The following is an 18794-nucleotide window of genomic DNA, read 5'->3' on the forward strand; positions in this document are numbered from 1 at the left end:
ACACATTTGTGGGCTTATAACTTGGCTTCTGAATGTCCTAGAGAGATCAGGTTTGTTTTAATGTACTCCAACAAACAGCCCCTACAACCACAAAAAGGAATGGAGTCATTAGCACTTATGGTTTGTAAATGGCACCCAGAATTATGTTGCACGAAGCACAATTTCACATCATTCTGGGTCCATTTGTGTGAAAACAAGGTCCATTCAGGCTGAAACATTACAAGAAGGTAGAAGCTATTGAGTTGTAAGTGATCTGAACGTTTTATGATGATCGCACATTCCTATAGGGGGTCAAAACATGTCCCAAAGGTCACCGGGCCTGGTGTCACTTTAAAGAAGTAGTCCAGTTACATCTTTGAGGGCTTATAACTTGGCTTCTGAATGTCCTAGAGAGATCAGGTTTTTTTTTGGTGTACTCCAATCAACAGCCCCTACAACCTCAAAAAGGAATGGAGTCATTAGCACTTAAGGTTTGTAAATGGCACCCAGAATTATGTTGCACGAAGCACAATTTCACATCAATCTGGGTCCATTTGTGTGAAAACAAGGTCCAATCAGGCTGAAACGCTACAAGAAGGTAGAATCTATTGAGTTGTAAGTGATCTGAACGTTTCAAGATGATCGCACATTCCTATAGGGGGTAAAACCATGTCCCAAAGGTCACCGGGCCTGGTGTCACTTTAAAGAAGTAGTCCAGTTACACCTTTGTGGGCTTATAACTGGGCTTCTGAATGTCCTAGAGAGGTTAGGTTTGTTTTAGTGTACTCCAATCAACAGCCCCTACAACCACAAAAAGGAATGGAGTCATTAGCACTTATGGTTTTTAAATGGCACCCAGAATTATGTTGCACGAAGCACAATTTCACATCATTCTGGGTTCCTTGTGTTAAAACAAGGTCCAATCAGGCTGAAACGTTACAGGAAGGTAGAATCTATTGAGTTTTAAGTGATCTGAACGTTTCATGATGATAGCACTTTCCTAAGGCGGTCAAACTATGTCACAAAGGTCACCAGATCTGGTGTCAATTTAAAGAAGTAGTCCAGTTACACATTTGTGGGCTTATAACTTGGCTTCTGAATGTCCTAGAGAGATCAGGTTTGTTTTAATGTACTCCAACAAACAGCCCCTACAACCACAAAAAGGAATGGAGTCATTAGCACTTATGGTTCGTAAATGGCACCCAGAATTATGTTGCACGAAGCACAATTTCACATCATTCTGGGTCCATTTGTGTGAAAACAAGGTCCATTCAGGCTGAAACATTACAAGAAGGTAGAAGCTATTGAGTTGTAAGTGATCTGAATGTTTCATGATGATCGCACATTCCTATAGGGGGTCAAACCATGTCCCAAAGGTCACCGGATCTGGTGTCAATTTAAAGAAGTAGTCCAGTTACACCTTTGTGGGCTTATAACTTGGCTTCTGAATGTCCTAGAGAGATCAGGTTTGTTTTAGTATACTCCAATCAACAGCCCCTACAACCAAAAAAAGGAATGGAGTCATTAGCACTTATGGTTTTTAAATGGCACCCAGAATTATGTTGCACGAAGCACAATTTCACATCATTCTGGGTTCATTTGTGTGAAAACAAGGTCCAATCAGGCTGAAACATTACAGGAAGGTAGAATCTATTGAGTTGTAAGTGATCTGAACGTTTCATGATGATAGCACTTTCCTAAGGGGGTCAAACCATGTCCCAAAGGTCACCGCACCTGGTGTCACTTTAAAGAAGTAGTCCAGTTACACCTTTGTGGGCTTATAACTTGGCTTCTGAATGTCCTAGAGAGATCAGGGTTGTTTTAATGTACTCCAATCAACAGCCCCTAAAACCACAAAAAGGAATGGGGTCATTTGCACTTATGGTTTGTAAATGGCACCCAGAATTATGTTGCACGAAGCACAATTTCACATCATTCTGGGTTCATTTGTGTGAAAACAAGGTCCAATCAGGCTGAAACGTTACAGGAAGGTAGAATCTATTGAGTTGTAAGTGATCTGAACATTTCATGATGATAGCACTTTCCTAAAGGGGTCAAACCATGTCCCAAAGGTCACCGGATCTGGTGTCAATTTAAAGAAGTAGTCCAGTTACACATTTGTGGGCTTATAACTTGGCTTCTGAATGTCCTAGAGAGATCAGGTTTGTTTTAGTGTACTCCAATCAACATCCCCTACAACCTCAAAAAGGAATGGAGTCATTAGCACTTATGGTTTGTAAATGGCACCCAGAATTATGTTGCACGAAGCACAATTTCACATCATTCTGGGTTCATTTGTGTGAAAACAAGGTCCAATCAGGCTGAAACGTTACAGGAAGGTAGAATCTATTGAGTTGTAAGTGATCTGAACGTTTCAAGATGATCGCACATTCCTATAGGGGGTCAAACCATGTCCCAAAGGTCACCGGGCCTGGTGTCACTTTAAAGAAGCAGTCCAGTTACACCTTTGTGGGCTTATAACTTGGCTTCTGAATGTCCTAGAGAGGTTAGGTTTGTTTTAGTGTTCTCCAATCAACAGCCCCTACAACCACAAAAAGGAATGGAGTCATTAGCACTTATGGTTTGTAAATGGCACCCAGAAATATGTTGCACAAAGCACAATTTCACATCATTCTGGGTTCATTTGTGTGAAAACAAGGTCCAATCAGGCTGAAACGTTACAGGAAAGTAGAATCTATTGAGTTGTAAGCGATCTGAACGTTTCAACATGATAGCACTTTCCTAAGGGGGTCAAACCATGTCCCAAAGGTCACCGGATCTGTTGTCAGTTTAAAGAAGTAGTCCAGTTACACATTTGTGGGCTTATAACTTGGCTTCTGAATGTCCTAGAGAGATCAGGTTTGTTTTAATGTACTCCAACCAACAGCCCCTACAACCACAAAAAGGAATGGAGTCATTAGCACTTATGGTTTGTAAATGGCACCCAGAATTATGTTGCACGAAGCACAATTTCACATCATTCTGGGTTCATTTGTGTGAAAACAAGGTCCAATCAGGCTGAAACGTTACAGGAAGGTAGAATCTATTGAGTTGTAAGTGATCTGAACGTTTCATGATGATAGCACTTTCCTAAGGGGGTCAAACCATGTCCCAAAGGTCACCGGATCTGGTGTCAATTTAAAGATGTAGTCCAGTTACACCTTTGTGGGCTTATAACTTGGCTTCTGAATGTCCTAGAGAGATCAGGTTTGTTTTAGTACACTCCAATCAACAGCCCCTACAACCACAAAAAGGAATGGAGTCATTAGCACTTATGGTTTTTAAATGGCACCCAGAATTATATTGCACGAAGCACAATTTCACATCATTCTGGGTTCATTTGTGTGAAAACAAGGTCCAATCAGGCTGAAACGTTACAGGAAGGTAGAATCTATTGAGTTGTAAGTTATCTGAACGTTTCAAGATGATCGCACATTCCTATAGGGGGTCAAACCATGTCCCAAAGGTCACCGGGCCTGGTGTCACCTTAAAGAAGCAGTCCAGTTACACCTTTGTGGGCTTATAACTTGGCTTCTGAATGTCCGAGAGAGGTTAGGTTTGTTTTAGTGTTCTCCAATCAACAGCCCCTACAACCACAAAAAGCAATGGAGTCATTAGAACTTATTGTTTTTAAATGGCACCCAGAATTATGCTGCACTAAGCACAATTTCACATCATTCTGGGTTCATTTGTGTGAAAACAAGGTCCAATCAGGCTGAAACGTTACAGGAAGGTAGAATCTATTGAGTTGTAAGTGATCTGAACGTTTCATGATGATAGCACTTTCCTAAGGGGGTCAAACCATGTCCCAAAGGTCACCGGATCTGGTGTCAATTTAAAGAAGTAGTCCAGTTACACATTTGTGGGCTTATAACTTGGCTTCTTAATGTCCTAGAGAGATCAGGTTTATTTTAATGTACTCCAACCAACACCCCCTACAACCCCAAAAAGGAATGGAGTCATTAGCACTTATGGTTTGTAAATGGCACCCAGAATTATGTTGCACGAAGCACAATTTCACATCATTCTGGGTTCATTTGTGTGAAAACAAGGTCCAATCAGGCTGAAACGTTACAGGAAGGTAGAATCTATTGAGTTGTAAGTGATCTGAACGTTTCATGATGATAGCACTTTCCTAAGGGGGTCAAACCATGTCCCAAAGGTCACCGGGCCTGGTGTCACTTTAAAGAAGTAGTCCAGTTACACCTTTGAGGGCTTTTAACTTGGCTTCTGAATGTCCTAGAGAGATCAGGTTTGTTTTAGTGTACTCCAATCAACAGCCCCTACAATCTCAAAAAGGAATGGAGTCATTAGCACTTAAGGTTTGTAAATGGCACCCAGAATAATGTTGCACGAAGCACAATTTCACATCATTCTGGGTCCATTTGTGTGAAAACAAGGTCCAATCAGGCTGAAACGCTACAAGAAGGTAGAATTTATTGAGTTGTAAGTGATCTGAACGTTTCAAGATGATCGCACATTCCTATAGGGGGTCAAACCATGTCCCAAAGGTCACCGGATCTGGTGTCAATTTAAAGAAGTAGTCCAGTTACACCTTTGTGGGCTTATAACTTGGCTTCTGAATGTCCTAGAGAGGTTAGGTTTGTTTTAGTGTACTCCAATCAACAGCGCTTACAACCACAAAAAGGAATGGAGTCATTAGCACTTATGGTTTGTAAATGGCACCCAGAATTATGTTGCACGAAGCACAATTTCACATCATTCTGGGTTCATTTGTGTGAAAACAAAGTCCAATCAGGCTGAAACGTTACAGGAAGGTAGAATCTATTGAGTTGTAAGTGATCTGAACGTTTCATGATGATAGCACTTTCCTAAGGGGGTCAAACCATGTCCTAAAGGTCACCGGATCTGGTGTCACTTTAAAGAAGTAGTCCAGTTACACATTTGTGGGCTTATAACTTGGCTTCTGAATGTCCTAGAGAGATCAGGTTTGTTTTAATGTACTCCAATCAACAGCCCCTACAACCACAAAAAGGAATGGAGTCATTAGCACTTATTGTTTGTAAATGGCACCCAGAATGATGTTGCACGAAGCACAATTTCACATCATTCTGGGTCCATTTGTGTGAAAACAAGGTCCAATCAGGATGAAACGCTACAGGAAGGTAGAATCTATTGAGTTGTAAGTGATCTGAACGTTTCATGATGATAGCTCTTTCCTAAGGGGGTCAAACCATGTCCCAAAGGTCACCGGATCTGGTGTCAATTTAAAGAAGTAGTCCAGTTACACATTTGTGGGCTTATAACTTGGCTTCTGAATGTCCTAGAGAGATCAGGTTTGTTTTAGTGTACTCCAATCAACAGCCCCTACAACCACAAAAAGGAATGGAGTCATTAGCACTTATGGTTTGTAAATGGCACCCAGAATTATGTTGCACGAAGCACAATTTCACATCATTCTGGGTCCATTTGTATGAAAACAAGGTCCAATCAGGCTGAAACGTTACAGGAAGGTAGAATCTATTGAGTTGTAAGTGATCTGAACGTTTCAAGATGATCACACATTCCTATAGGGGGTCAAACCATGTCCCAAAGGTCACCGGGCCTGGTGTCACTTTAAAGAAGTAGTCCAGTTACACCTTTGTGGGCTTATAACTTGGCTTCTGAATGTCCTAGAGAGGTTAGGTTTGTTTTAGTGTTCTCCAATCAACAGCCCCTACAACCACAAAAAGGAATGGAGTCATTAGCACTTATGGTTTGTAAATGGCACCCAGAATTATGTTGCACGAAGCACAATTTCACATCATTCTGGGTTCATTTGTGTGAAAACAAGGTCCAATCAGGCTGAAACGTTACAGGAAGGTAGAATCTATTGAGTTGTAAGTGATCTGAGCGTTTCATGATGATAGCACTTTCCTAAGGGGGTCAAACCATGTCCCAAAGGTCACCGGATCTGGTGTCAATTTAAAGAAGTAGTCCAGTTACACATTTGAGGGCTTATAACTTGGCTTCTGAATGTCCTAGAGAGATCAGGCTTGTTTTAGTATACTCCAATCAGCAGTCCCTACAACCACAAAAAGGAATGGAGTCATTAGCACTTATGGTTTGTAAATGGCACCCAGAATTATGTTGCACGAAGCACAATTTCACATCATTCTGGGTTCATTTGTGTGAAAACAAGGTCCAATCAGGCTTAAACGTTACAAGAAGGTAGAATCTATTGAGTTGTAAGTGATCTGAACGTTTCATGATGATCGCACATTCCTATAGGGGGTCAAACCATGTCCCAAAGGTCACCGGGCCGGGTGTCACTTTAAAGAAGTAGTCCATTTACACGTTTGAGGGCATATAACTTGGCTTCTGAATGTCCTAGAGAGATCAGGTTTGTTTTAGTGTACTCCAATCAACAGCCCCTACAACCTCAAAAAGGAATGGAGTCATTAGCACTTATGGTTTTTAAATGGCACCCAGAATTATGTTGCACGAAGCACAATTTCACATCATTCTGGGTTCATTTGTGTGAAAACAAGGTCCAATCAGGCTGAGACGTTACAGGAAGGTAGAATCTATTGAGTTGTAAGTGATCTGAACGTTTCATGATGATAGCACTTTCCTAAGGGGGTCAAACCATGTCCCAAAGGTCACCGAATCTGGTGTCAATTTAAAGAAGTAGTCCAGCTACACATTTGTGGGCTTATAACTTGGCTTCTGAATGTCCTAGATAGATCAGGTTTGTTTTAGTGTACTCCAATCAACATCCCCTACAACCTCAAAAAGGAATGGAGTCATTAGCACTTATTGTTTTTAAATGGCACCCAGAATTATGCTGCACAAAGCACAATTTCACAACATTCTGGGTTCATTTGTGTGAAAACAAGGTCCAATCAGGCTGAAACGTTACAGGAAGGTAGAATCTATTGAGTTGTAAGTGATCTGAACGTTTCATGATGATCGAACATTCCTATAGGGGGTCAAACCATGTCCCAAAGGTCACCGGGCCTGGTGTCACTTTAAAGAAGTAGTCCAGTTACACCTTTGTGGGCTTATAACTTGGCTTCTGAATATCCTAGAGAGGTAAGGTTTGTTTTAGAGTACTCCAATTAGCAGCCCCCATTACCACTAAAAGGAATGGAGTCATTAGCATTTATGGTTTTTAAATGGCACCCAGAATTATGTTGCACGTAGCACAATTTCACATCATTCTGGGTTCATTTGTGTGAAAACAAGGTCCAATCAGGCTGAAACGTTACAGGAAGGTAGAATCTATTGAGTTGTAAGTTATCTGAACGTTTCAAGATGATCGCACATTCCTATAGGGGGTCAAACCATGTCCCAAAGGTCACCGGGCCTGGTGTCACTTTAAGAAGCAGTCCAGTTACACCTTTGTGGGCTTATAACTTGGCTTCTGAATGTCCTAGAGAGGTTAGGTTTGTTTTAGTGTTCTCCAATCAAGAGCCCCTACAACCACAAAAAGGAATGGAGTCATTAGCACTTATGGTTTTTAAATGGCACCCAGAATTATGTTGCACGAAGCACAATTTCACATCATTCTGGGTTCATTTGTGTGAAAACAAGGTCCAATCAGGCTGAAACGTTACAGGAAGGTAGAATCTATTGAGTTGTAAGTGATCTGAACGTTTCAAGATGATCGCACATTCCTATAGGGGGTCAAACCATGTCCCAAAGGTCACCGGGCCTGGTGTCACTTTAAAGAAGCAGTCCAGTTACACCTTTGTGGGCTTATAACTTGGCTTCTGAATGTCCTAGAGAGGTTAGGTTTGTTTTAGTGTTCTCCAAACAACAGCCCCTACAACCACAAAAAGGAATGGAGTCATTAGCACTTATGGTTTGTAAATGGCACCCAGAATTATGTTGCACAAAGCACAATTTCACATCATTCTGGGTTCATTTGTGTGAAAACAAGGTCCAATCAGGCTGAAACGTTACAGGAAAGTAGAATCTATTGAGTTGTAAGCGATCTGAACGTTTCAACATGATAGCACTTTCCTAAGGGGGTCAAACCATGTCCCAAAGGTCACCGGATCTGTTGTCAATTTAAAGAAGTAGTCCAGTTACACATTTGTGGGCTTATAACTTGGCTTCTGAATGTCCTAGAGAGATCAGGTTTGTTTTAATGTACTCCAACCAACAGCCCCTACAACCACAAAAAGGAATGGAGTCATTAGCACTTATGGTTTGTAAATGGCACCCAGAATTATGTTGCACGAAGCACAATTTCACATCATTCTGGGTTCACTTGTGTGAAAACAAGGTCCAATCAGGCTGAAACGTTACAGGAAGGTAGAATCTATTGAGTTGTAAGTGATCTGAACGTTTCATGATGATAGCACTTTCCTAAGGGGGTCAAACCATGTCCCAAAGGTCACCGGATCTGGTGTCAATTTAAAGAAGTAGTCCAGTTACACATTTGTGGGCTTATAACTTGGCTTCTTAATGTCCTAGAGAGATCAGGTTTGTTTTAGTGTACTCCAATCAACAGCCCCTACAATCTCAAAAAGGAATGGAGTCATTAGCACTTAAGGTTTGTAAATGGCACCCAGAATAATGTTGCACGAAGCACAATTTCACATCATTCTGGGTCCATTTGTGTGAAAACAAGGTCCAATCAGGCTGAAACGCTACAAGAAGGTAGAATTTATTGAGTTGTAAGTGATCTGAACGTTTCAAGATGATCGCACATTCCTATAGGGGGTCAAACCATGTCCCAAAGGTCACCGGATCTGGTGTCAATTTAAAGAAGTAGTCCAGTTACACCTTTGTGGGCTTATAACTTGGCTTCTGAATGTCCTAGAGAGGTTAGGTTTGTTTTAGTGTACTCCAATCAACAGCGCTTACAACCACAAAAAGGAATGGAGTCATTAGCACTTATGGTTTGTAAATGGCAACCAGAATTATGTTGCACGAAGCACAATTTCACATCATTCTGGGTTCATTTGTGTGAAAACAAAGTCCAATCAGGCTGAAACGTTACAGGAAGGTAGAATCTATTGAGTTGTAAGTGATCTGAACGTTTCATGATGATAGCACTTTCCTAAGGGGGTCAAACCATGTCCTAAAGGTCACCGGATCTGGTGTCACTTTAAAGAAGTAGTCCAGTTACACATTTGTGGGCTTATAACTTGGCTTCTGAATGTCCTAGAGAGATCAGGTTTGTTTTAATGTACTCCAATCAACAGCCCCTACAACCACAAAAAGGAATGGAGTCATTAGCACTTATTGTTTGTAAATGGCACCCAGAATGATGTTGCACGAAGCACAATTTCACATCATTCTGGGTCCATTTGTGTGAAAACAAGGTCCAATCAGGATGAAACGCTACAGGAAGGTAGAATCTATTGAGTTGTAAGTGATCTGAACGTTTCATGATGATAGCTCTTTCCTAAGGGGGTCAAACCATGTCCCAAATGTCACCGGATCTGGTGTCAATTTAAAGAAGTAGTCCAGTTACACATTTGTGGGCTTATAACTTGGCTTCTGAATGTCCTAGAGAGATCAGGTTTGTTTTAGTGTACTCCAATCAACAGCCCCTACAACCACAAAAAGGAATGGAGTCATTAGCACTTATGGTTTGTAAATGGCACCCAGAATTATGTTGTACGAAGCACAATTTCACATCATTCTGGGTTCATTTGTGTGAAAACAAGGTCCAATCAGGCTTAAACGTTACAAGAAGGTAGAATCTATTGAGTTGTAAGTGATCTGAACGTTTCATGATGATCGCACATTCCTATAGGGGGTCAAACCATGTCCCAAAGGTCACCGGGCCGGGTGTCACTTTAAAGAAGTAGTCCATTTACACGTTTGAGGGCATATAACTTGGCTTCTGAATGTCCTAGATAGATCAGGGTTGTTTTAGTGTACTCCAATCAACAGCCCCTACAACCTCAAAAAGGAATGGAGTCATTAGCACTTATGGTTTTTAAATGGCACCCAGAATTATGTTGCACGAAGCACAATTTCACATCATTCTGGGTTCATTTGTGTGAAAACAAGGTCCAATCAGGCTGAGACGTTACAGGAAGGTAGAATCTATTGAGTTGTAAGTGATCTGAATGTTTCATGATGATAGCACTTTCCTAAGGGGGTCAAACCATGTCCCAAAGGTCACCGAATCTGGTGTCAATTTAAAGAAGTAGTCCAGCTACACATTTGTGGGCTTATAACTTGGCTTCTGAATGTCCTAGATAGATCAGGTTTGTTTTAGTGTACTCCAATCAACATCCCCTACAACCTCAAAAAGGAATGGAGTCATTAGCACTTATTGTTTTTAAATGGCACCCAGAATTATGCTGCACAAAGCACAATTTCACAACATTCTGGGTTCATTTGTGTGAAAACAAGGTCCAATCAGGCTGAAACGTTACAGGAAGGTAGAATCTATTGAGTTGTAAGTGATCTGAACGTTTCATGATGACCGAACATTCCTATAGGGGGTCAAACCATGTCCCAAAGGTCACCGGGCCTGGTGTCACTTTAAAGAAGTAGTCCAGTTACACCTTTGTGGGCTTATAACTTGGCTTCTGAATATCCTAGAGAGGTAAGGTTTGTTTTAGAGTACTCCAATTAGCAGCCCCCATTACCACTAAAAGGAATGGAGTCATTAGCATTTATGGTTTTTAAATGGCACCCAGAATTATGTTGCACGTAGCACAATTTCACATCATTCTGGGTTCATTTGTGTGAAAACAAGGTCCAATCAGGCTGAAACGTTACAGGAAGGTAGAATCTATTGAGTTGTAAGTTATCTGAACGTTTCAAGATGATCGCACATTCCTATAGGGGGTCAAACCATGTCCCAAAGGTCACCGGGCCTGGTGTCACCTTAAAGAAGCAGTCCAGTTACACCTTTGTGGGCTTATAACTTGGCTTCTGAATGTCCTAGAGAGGTTAGGTTTGTTTTAGTGTTCTCCAATCAAGAGCCCCTACAACCACAAAAAGGAATGGAGTCATTAGCACTTATGGTTTTTAAATGGCACCCAGAATTATGTTGCACGAAGCACAATTTCACATCATTCTGGGTTCATTTGTGTGAAAACAAGGTCCAATCAGGCTGAAACGTTACAGGAAGGTAGAATCTATTGAGTTGTAAGTGATCTGAACGTTTCAAGATGATCGCACATTCCTATAGGGGGTCAAACCATGTCCCAAAGGTCACCGGGCCTGGTGTCACTTTAAAGAAGCAGTCCAGTTACACCTTTGTGGGCTTATAACTTGGCTTCTGAATGTCCTAGAGAGGTTAGGTTTGTTTTAGTGTTCTCCAATCAACAGCCCCTACAACCACAAAAAGGAATGGAGTCATTAGCACTTATGGTTTGTAAATGGCACCCAGAATTATGTTGCACAAAGCACAATTTCACATCATTCTGGGTTCATTTGTGTGAAAACAAGGTCCAATCAGGCTGAAACGTTACAGGAAGGTAGAATCTATTGAGTTGTAAGTGATCTGAACGTTTCATGATGATAGCACTTTCCTAAGGGGGTCAAACCATGTCCCAAAGGTCACCGGATCTGGTGTCAATTTAAAGATGTAGTCCAGTTACACCTTTGTGGGCTTATAACTTGGCTTCTGAATGTCCTAGAGAGATCAGGTTTGTTTTAGTATACTCCAATCAACAGCCCCTACAACCACAAAAAGGAATGGAGTCATTAGCACTTATGGTTTTTAAATGGCACCCAGAATTATATTGCACGAAGCACACTTTCACATCATTCTGGGTTCATTTGTGTGAAAACAAGGTCCAATCAGGCTGAAACGTTACAGGAAGGTAGAATCTATTGAGTTGTAAGTTATCTGAACGTTTCAAGATGATCGCACATTCCTATAGGGGGTCAAACCATTTCCCAAAGGTCACCGGGCCTGGTGTCACCTTAAAGAAGCAGTCCAGTTACACCTTTGTGGGCTTATAACTTGGCTTCTGAATGTCCTAGAGAGGTTAGGTTTGTTTTAGTGTTCTCCAATCAACAGCCCCTACAACCACAAAAAGGAATGGAGTCATTAGCACTTAAGGTTTGTAAATGGCACCCAGAATTATGTTGCACGAAGCACAATTTCACATCATTCTGGGTTCATTTGTGTGAAAACAAGGTCCAATCAGGCTGAAACGTTACAGGAAGGTAGAATCTATTGAGTTGTAAGTGATCTGAACGTTTCAAGATGATCGCACATTCCTATAGGGGGTCAAACCATGTCCCAAAGGTCACCGGGCCTGGTGTCACTTTAAAGAAGTAGTCCAGTTACACCTTTGTGGGCTTATAACTTGGCTTCTGAATGTCCTAGAGAGGTTAGGTTTGTTTTAGTGTACTCCAATCAACAGCCCCTACAACCACAAAAAGCAATGGAGTCATTAGAACTTATTGTTTTTAAATGGCACCCAGAATTATGCTGCACTAAGCACAATTTCACATCATTCTGGGTTCATTTGTGTGAAAACAAGGTCCAATCAGGCTGAAACGTTACAGGAAGGTAGAATCTATTGAGTTGTAAGTGATCTGAACGTTTCATGATGATAGCACTTTCCTAAGGGGGTCAAACCATGTCCCAAAGGTCACCGGATCTGGTGTCAATTTAAAGAAGTAGTCCAGTTACACATTTGTGGGCTTATAACTTGGCTTCTTAATGTCCTAGAGAGATCAGGTTTATTTTAATGTACTCCAACCAACACCCCCTACAACCCCAAAAAGGAATGGAGTCATTAGCACTTATGGTTTGTAAATGGCACCCAGAATTATGTTGCACGAAGCACAATTTCACATCATTCTGGGTTCATTTGTGTGAAAACAAGGTCCAATCAGGCTGAAACGTTACAGGAAGGTAGAATCTATTGAGTTGTAAGTGATCTGAACGTTTCATGATGATAGCACTTTCCTAAGGGGGTCAAACCATGTCCCAAAGGTCACCGGGCCTGGTGTCACTTTAAAGAAGTAGTCCAGTTACACCTTTGAGGGCTTATAACTTGGCTTCTGAATGTCCTAGAGAGATCAGGTTTGTTTTAGTGTACTCCAATCAACAGCCCCTACAATCTCAAAAAGGAATGGAGTCATTAGCACTTAAGGTTTGTAAATGGCACCCAGAATTATGTTGCACGAAGCACAATTTCACATCATTCTGGGTCCATTTGTGTGAAAACAAGGTCCAATCAGGCTGAAACGCTACAAGAAGGTAGAATTTATTGAGTTGTAAGTGATCTGAACGTTTCAAGATGATCGCACATTCCTATAGGGGGTCAAACCATGTCCCAAAGGTCACCGGATCTGGTGTCAATTTAAAGAAGTAGTCCAGTTACACCTTTGTGGGCTTATAACTTGGCTTCTGAATGTCCTAGAGAGGTTAGGTTTGTTTTAGTGTACTCCAATCAACAGCGCTTACAACCACAAAAAGGAATGGAGTCATTAGCACTTATGGTTTGTAAATGGCACCCAGAATTATGTTGCACGAAGCACAATTTCACATCATTCTGGGTTCATTTGTGTGAAAACAAAGTCCAATCAGGCTGAAACGTTACAGGAAGGTAGAATCTATTGAGTTGTAAGTGATCTGAACGTTTCATGATGATAGCACTTTCCTAAGGGGGTCAAACCATGTCCTAAAGGTCACCGGATCTGGTGTCACTTTAAAGAAGTAGTCCAGTTACACATTTGTGGGCTTATAACTTGGCTTCTGAATGTCCTAGAGAGATCAGGTTTGTTTTAATGTACTCCAATCAACAGCCCCTACAACCACAAAAAGGAATGGAGTCATTAGCACTTATTGTTTGTAAATGGCACCCAGAATGATGTTGCACGAAGCACAATTTCACATCATTCTGGGTCCATTTGTGTGAAAACAAGGTCCAATCAGGATGAAACGCTACAGGAAGGTAGAATCATTTGAGTTGTAAGTGATCTGAACGTTTCATGATGATAGCTCTTTCCAAAGGGGGTCAAACCATGTCCCAAAGGTCACCGGATCTGGTGTCAATTTAAAGAAGTAGTCCAGTTACACATTTGTGGGATTATAACTTGGCTTCTGAATGTCCTAGAGAGATCAGGTTTGTTTTAGTGTACTCCAATCAACAGCCCCTACAACCACAAAAAGGAATGGAGTCATTAGCACTTATGGTTTGTAAATGGCACCCAGAATTATGTTGCACGAAGCACAATTTCACATCATTCTGGGTCCATTTGTGTGAAAACAAGGTCCAATCAGGCTGAAACGTTACAGGAAGGTAGAATCTATTGAGTTGTAAGTGATCTGAACGTTTCAAGATGATCACACATTCCTATAGGGGGCCAAACCATGTCCCAAAGGTCACCGGATCTGGTGTCAATTTAAAGAAGTAGTCCAGTTACACATTTGAGGGCTTATAACTTGGCTTCTGAATGTCCTAGAGAGATCAGGCTTGTTTTAGTATACTCCAATCAGCAGCCCCTACAACCACAAAAAGGAATGGAGTCATTAGCACTTATGGTTTGTAAATGGCACCCAGAATTATGTTGCACGAAGCACAATTTCACATCATTCTGGGTTCATTTGTGTGAAAACAAGGTCCAATCAGGCTTAAACGTTACAAGAAGGTAGAATCTATTGAGTTGTAAGTGATCTGAACGTTTCATGATGATCGCACATTCCTATAGGGGGTCAAACCATGTCCCAAAGGTCACCGGGCCGGGTGTCACTTTAAAGAAGTAGTCCATTTACACGTTTGAGGGCATATAACTTGGCTTCTGAATGTCCTAGAGAGATCAGGTTTGTTTTAGTGTACTCCAATCAACAGCCCCTACAACCTCAAAAAGGAATGGAGTCATTAGCACTTATGGTTTTTAAATGGCACCCAGAATTATGTTGCTCGAAGCACACTTTCACATCATTCTGGGTTCATTTGTGTGAAAACAAGGTCCAATCAGGCTGAGACGTTACAGGAAGGTAGAATCTATTGAGTTGTAAGTGATCTAAACGTTTCATGATGATAGCACTTTCCTAAGGGGGTCAAACCATGTCCCAAAGGTCACCGAATCTGGTGTCAATTTAAAGAAGTAGTCCAGCTACACATTTGTGGGCTTATAACTTGGCTTCTGAATGTCCTAGATAGATCAGGTTTGTTTTAGTGTACTCCAATCAACATCCCCTACAACCTCAAAAAGGAATGGAGTCATTAGCACTTATTGTTTTTAAATGGCACCCAGAATTATGCTGCACTAAGCACAATTTCACATCATTCTGGGTTCATTTGTGTGAAAACAAGGTCCAATCAGGCTGAAACGTTACAGGAAGGTAGAATCTATTGAGTTGTAAGTGATCTGAACGTTTCAAGATGATCGCACATTCCTATAGGGGGTCAAACCATGTCCCAAAGGTCACCGGATCTGGTGTCAATTTAAAGAAGTAGTCCAGTTACACCTTTGTGGGCTTATAACTTGGCTTCTGAATGTCCTAGAGAGGTTAGGTTTGTTTTAGTGTACTCCAATCAACAGCCCCTACAACCACAAAAAGGAATGGAGTCATTAGCACTTATGGTTTGTAAATGGCACCCAGAATTATGTTGCACGAAGCACAATTTCACATCATTCTGGGTTCATTTGTGTGAAAACAAAGTCCAATCAGGCTGAAACGTTACAGGAAGGTAGAATCTATTGAGTTGTAAGTGATCTGAACGTTTCATGATGATAGCACTTTCCTAAGGGGGTCAAACCATGTCCCAAAGGTCACCGGATCTGGTGTCACTTTAAAGAAGTAGTCCAGTTACACATTTGTGGGCTTATAACTTGGCTTCTGAATGTCCTAGAGAGATCAGGTTTGTTTTAATGTACTCCAATCAACAGCCCCTACAACCACAAAAAGGAATGGAGTCATTAGCACTTATGGTTTGTAAATGGCACCCAGAATGATGTTGCACGAAGCACAATTTCACATCATTCTGGGTCCATTTGTGTGAAAACAAGGTCCAATCAGGATGAAAAGCTACAGGAAGGTAGAATCTATTGAGTTGTAAGTGATCTGAACGTTTCATGATGATAGCTCTTTCCTAAGTGGGTCAAACCATGTCCCAAAGGTCACCGGATCTGGTGTCAATTTAAAGAATTAGTCCAGTTACACATTTGTGGGCTTATAACTTGGCTTCTGAATTTCCTAGAGAGATCAGGTTTGTTTTAGTGTACTCCAATCAACAGCCCCTACAACCACAAAAAGGAATGGAGTCATTAGCACTTATGGTTTGTAAATGGCACCCAGAATTATGTTGCACGAAGCACAATTTCACATCATTCTGGGTCCATTTGTGTGAAAACAAGGTCCAATCAGGCTGAAACGTTACAGGAAGGTATAATCTATTGAGTTGTAAGTGATCTGAAAGTTTCATGATGATAGCACTTTCCTAAGGGGGTCAAACCATGTCCCAAAGGTCACCGGATCTGGTGTCAATTTAAAGAAGTAGTTCAGTTACACATTTGTGGGCTTATAACTTGGCTTCTGAATGTCCTAGAGAGATCAGGTTTGTTTTAGTGTACTCCAATCAACAGCCCCTACAACCACAAAAAGGAATTGAGTCATTAGCACTTAAGGTTTGTAAATGGCACCCAGAATTATGTTGCACGAAGCACAATTTCACATCATTCTGGGTTCATTTGTGTGAAAACAAGGTCCAATCAGGCTGAAACGTTACAGGAAGGTAGAATCTATTGAGTTGTAAGTGATCTGAAAGTTTCATGATGATAGCACTTTCCTAAGGGGGTCAAACCATGTCCCAAAGGTCACCGGATCTGGTGTCAATTTAAAGAAGTAGTTCAGTTACACATTTGTGGGCTTATAACTTGGCTTCTGAATGTCCTAGATAGATCAGGTTTGTTTTAGTGTACTCCAATCAACATCCCCTACAACCTCAAAAAGGAATGGAGTCATTAGCACTTATTGTTTTTAAATGGCACCCAGAATTATGCTGCACTAAGCACAATTTCACATCATTCTGGGTTCATTTGTGTGAAAACAAGGTCCAATCAGGCTGAAACGTTACAGGAAGGTAGAATCTATTGAGTTGTAAGTGATCTGAACGTTTCATGATGATAGCACTTTCCTAAGGGGGTCAAACCATGTCCCAAAGGTCACCGGGCCTGGTGTCACTTTAAAGAAGTGGTCCAGTTACACCTTTGAGGGCTTATAACTTGGCTTCTGAATGTCCTAGAGAGATCAGGTTTGTTTTAGTGTACTCCAATCAACAGCCCCTACAACCTCAAAAAGGAATGGAGTCATTAGCACTTAAGGTTTGTAAATGGCACCCAGAATTATGTTGCACGAAGCACAATTTCACATCATTCTGGGTCCATTTGTGTGAAAACAAGGTCCAATCAGGCTGAAACGCTACAAGAAGGTAGAATTTATTGAGTTGTAAGTGATCTGAACGTTTCAAGATGATCGCACATTCCTATAGGGGGTCAAACCATGTCCCAAAGGTCACCGGATCTGGTGTCAATTTAAAGAAGTAGTCCAGTTACACCTTTGTGGGCTTATAACTTGGCTTCTGAATGTCCTAGAGAGGTTAGGTTTGTTTTAGTGTACTCCAATCAACAGCCCCTACAACCACAAAAAGGAATGGAGTCATTAGCACTTATGGTTTGTAAATGGCACCCAGAATTATGTTGCACGAAGCACAATTTCACATCATTCTGGGTTCATTTGTGTGAAAACAAAGTCCAATCAGGCTGAAACGTTACAGGAAGGTAGAATCTATTGAGTTGTAAGTGATCTGAACGTTTCATGATGATAGCACTTTCCTAAGGGGGTCAAACCATGTCCCAAAGGTCACCGGATCTGGTGTCACTTTAAAGAAGTAGTCCAGTTACACATTTGTGGGCTTATAACTTGGCTTCTGAATGTCCTAGAGAGATCAGGTTTGTTTTAATGTACTCCAATCAACAGCCCCTACAACCACAAAAAGGAATGGAGTCATTAGCACTTATGGTTTGTAAATGGCACCCAGAATGATGTTGCACGAAGCACAATTTCACATCATTCTGGGTCCATTTGTGTGAAAACAAGGTCCAATCAGGATGAAAAGCTACAGGAAGGTAGAATCTATTGAGTTGTAAGTGATCTGAACGTTTCATGATGATAGCTCTTTCCTAAGTGGGTCAAACCATGTCCCAAAGGTCACCGGATCTGGTGTCAATTTAAAGAATTAGTCCAGTTACACATTTGTGGGCTTATAACTTGGCTTCTGAATTTCCTAGAGAGATCAGGTTTGTTTTAGTGTACTCCAATCAACAGCCCCTACAACCACAAAAAGGAATGGAGTCATTAGCACTTATGGTTTGTAAATGGCACCCAGAATTATGTTGCACGAAGCACAATTTCACATCATTCTGGGTCCATTTGTGTGAAAACAAGGTCCAATCAGGCTGAAACGTTACAGGAAGGTATAATCTATTGAGTTGTAAGTGATCTGAAAGTTTCATGATGATAGCACTTTCCTAAGGGGGTCAAACCATGTCCCAAAGGTCACCGGATCTGGTGTCAATTTAAAGAAGTAGTTCAGTTACACATTTGTGGGCTTATAACTTGGCTTCTGAATGTCCTAGAGAGATCAGGTTTGTTTTAGTGTACTCCAATCAACAGCCCCTACAACCACAAAAAGGAATTGAGTCATTAGCACTTAAGGTTTGTAAATGGCACCCAGAATTATGTTGCACGAAGCACAATTTCACATCATTCTGGGTTCATTTGTGTGAAAACAAGGTCCAATCAGGCTGAAACGTTACAGGAAGGTAGAATCTATTGAGTTGTAAGTGATCTGAAAGTTTCATGATGATAGCACTTTCCTAAGGGGGTCAAACCATGTCCCAAAGGTCACCGGATCTGGTGTCAA

This window comes from Nothobranchius furzeri, chromosome 1 (genome assembly GCF_043380555.1).
Source record: "Nothobranchius furzeri strain GRZ-AD chromosome 1, NfurGRZ-RIMD1, whole genome shotgun sequence".
NCBI classification, from domain to species: domain Eukaryota; kingdom Metazoa; phylum Chordata; class Actinopteri; order Cyprinodontiformes; family Nothobranchiidae; genus Nothobranchius; species Nothobranchius furzeri.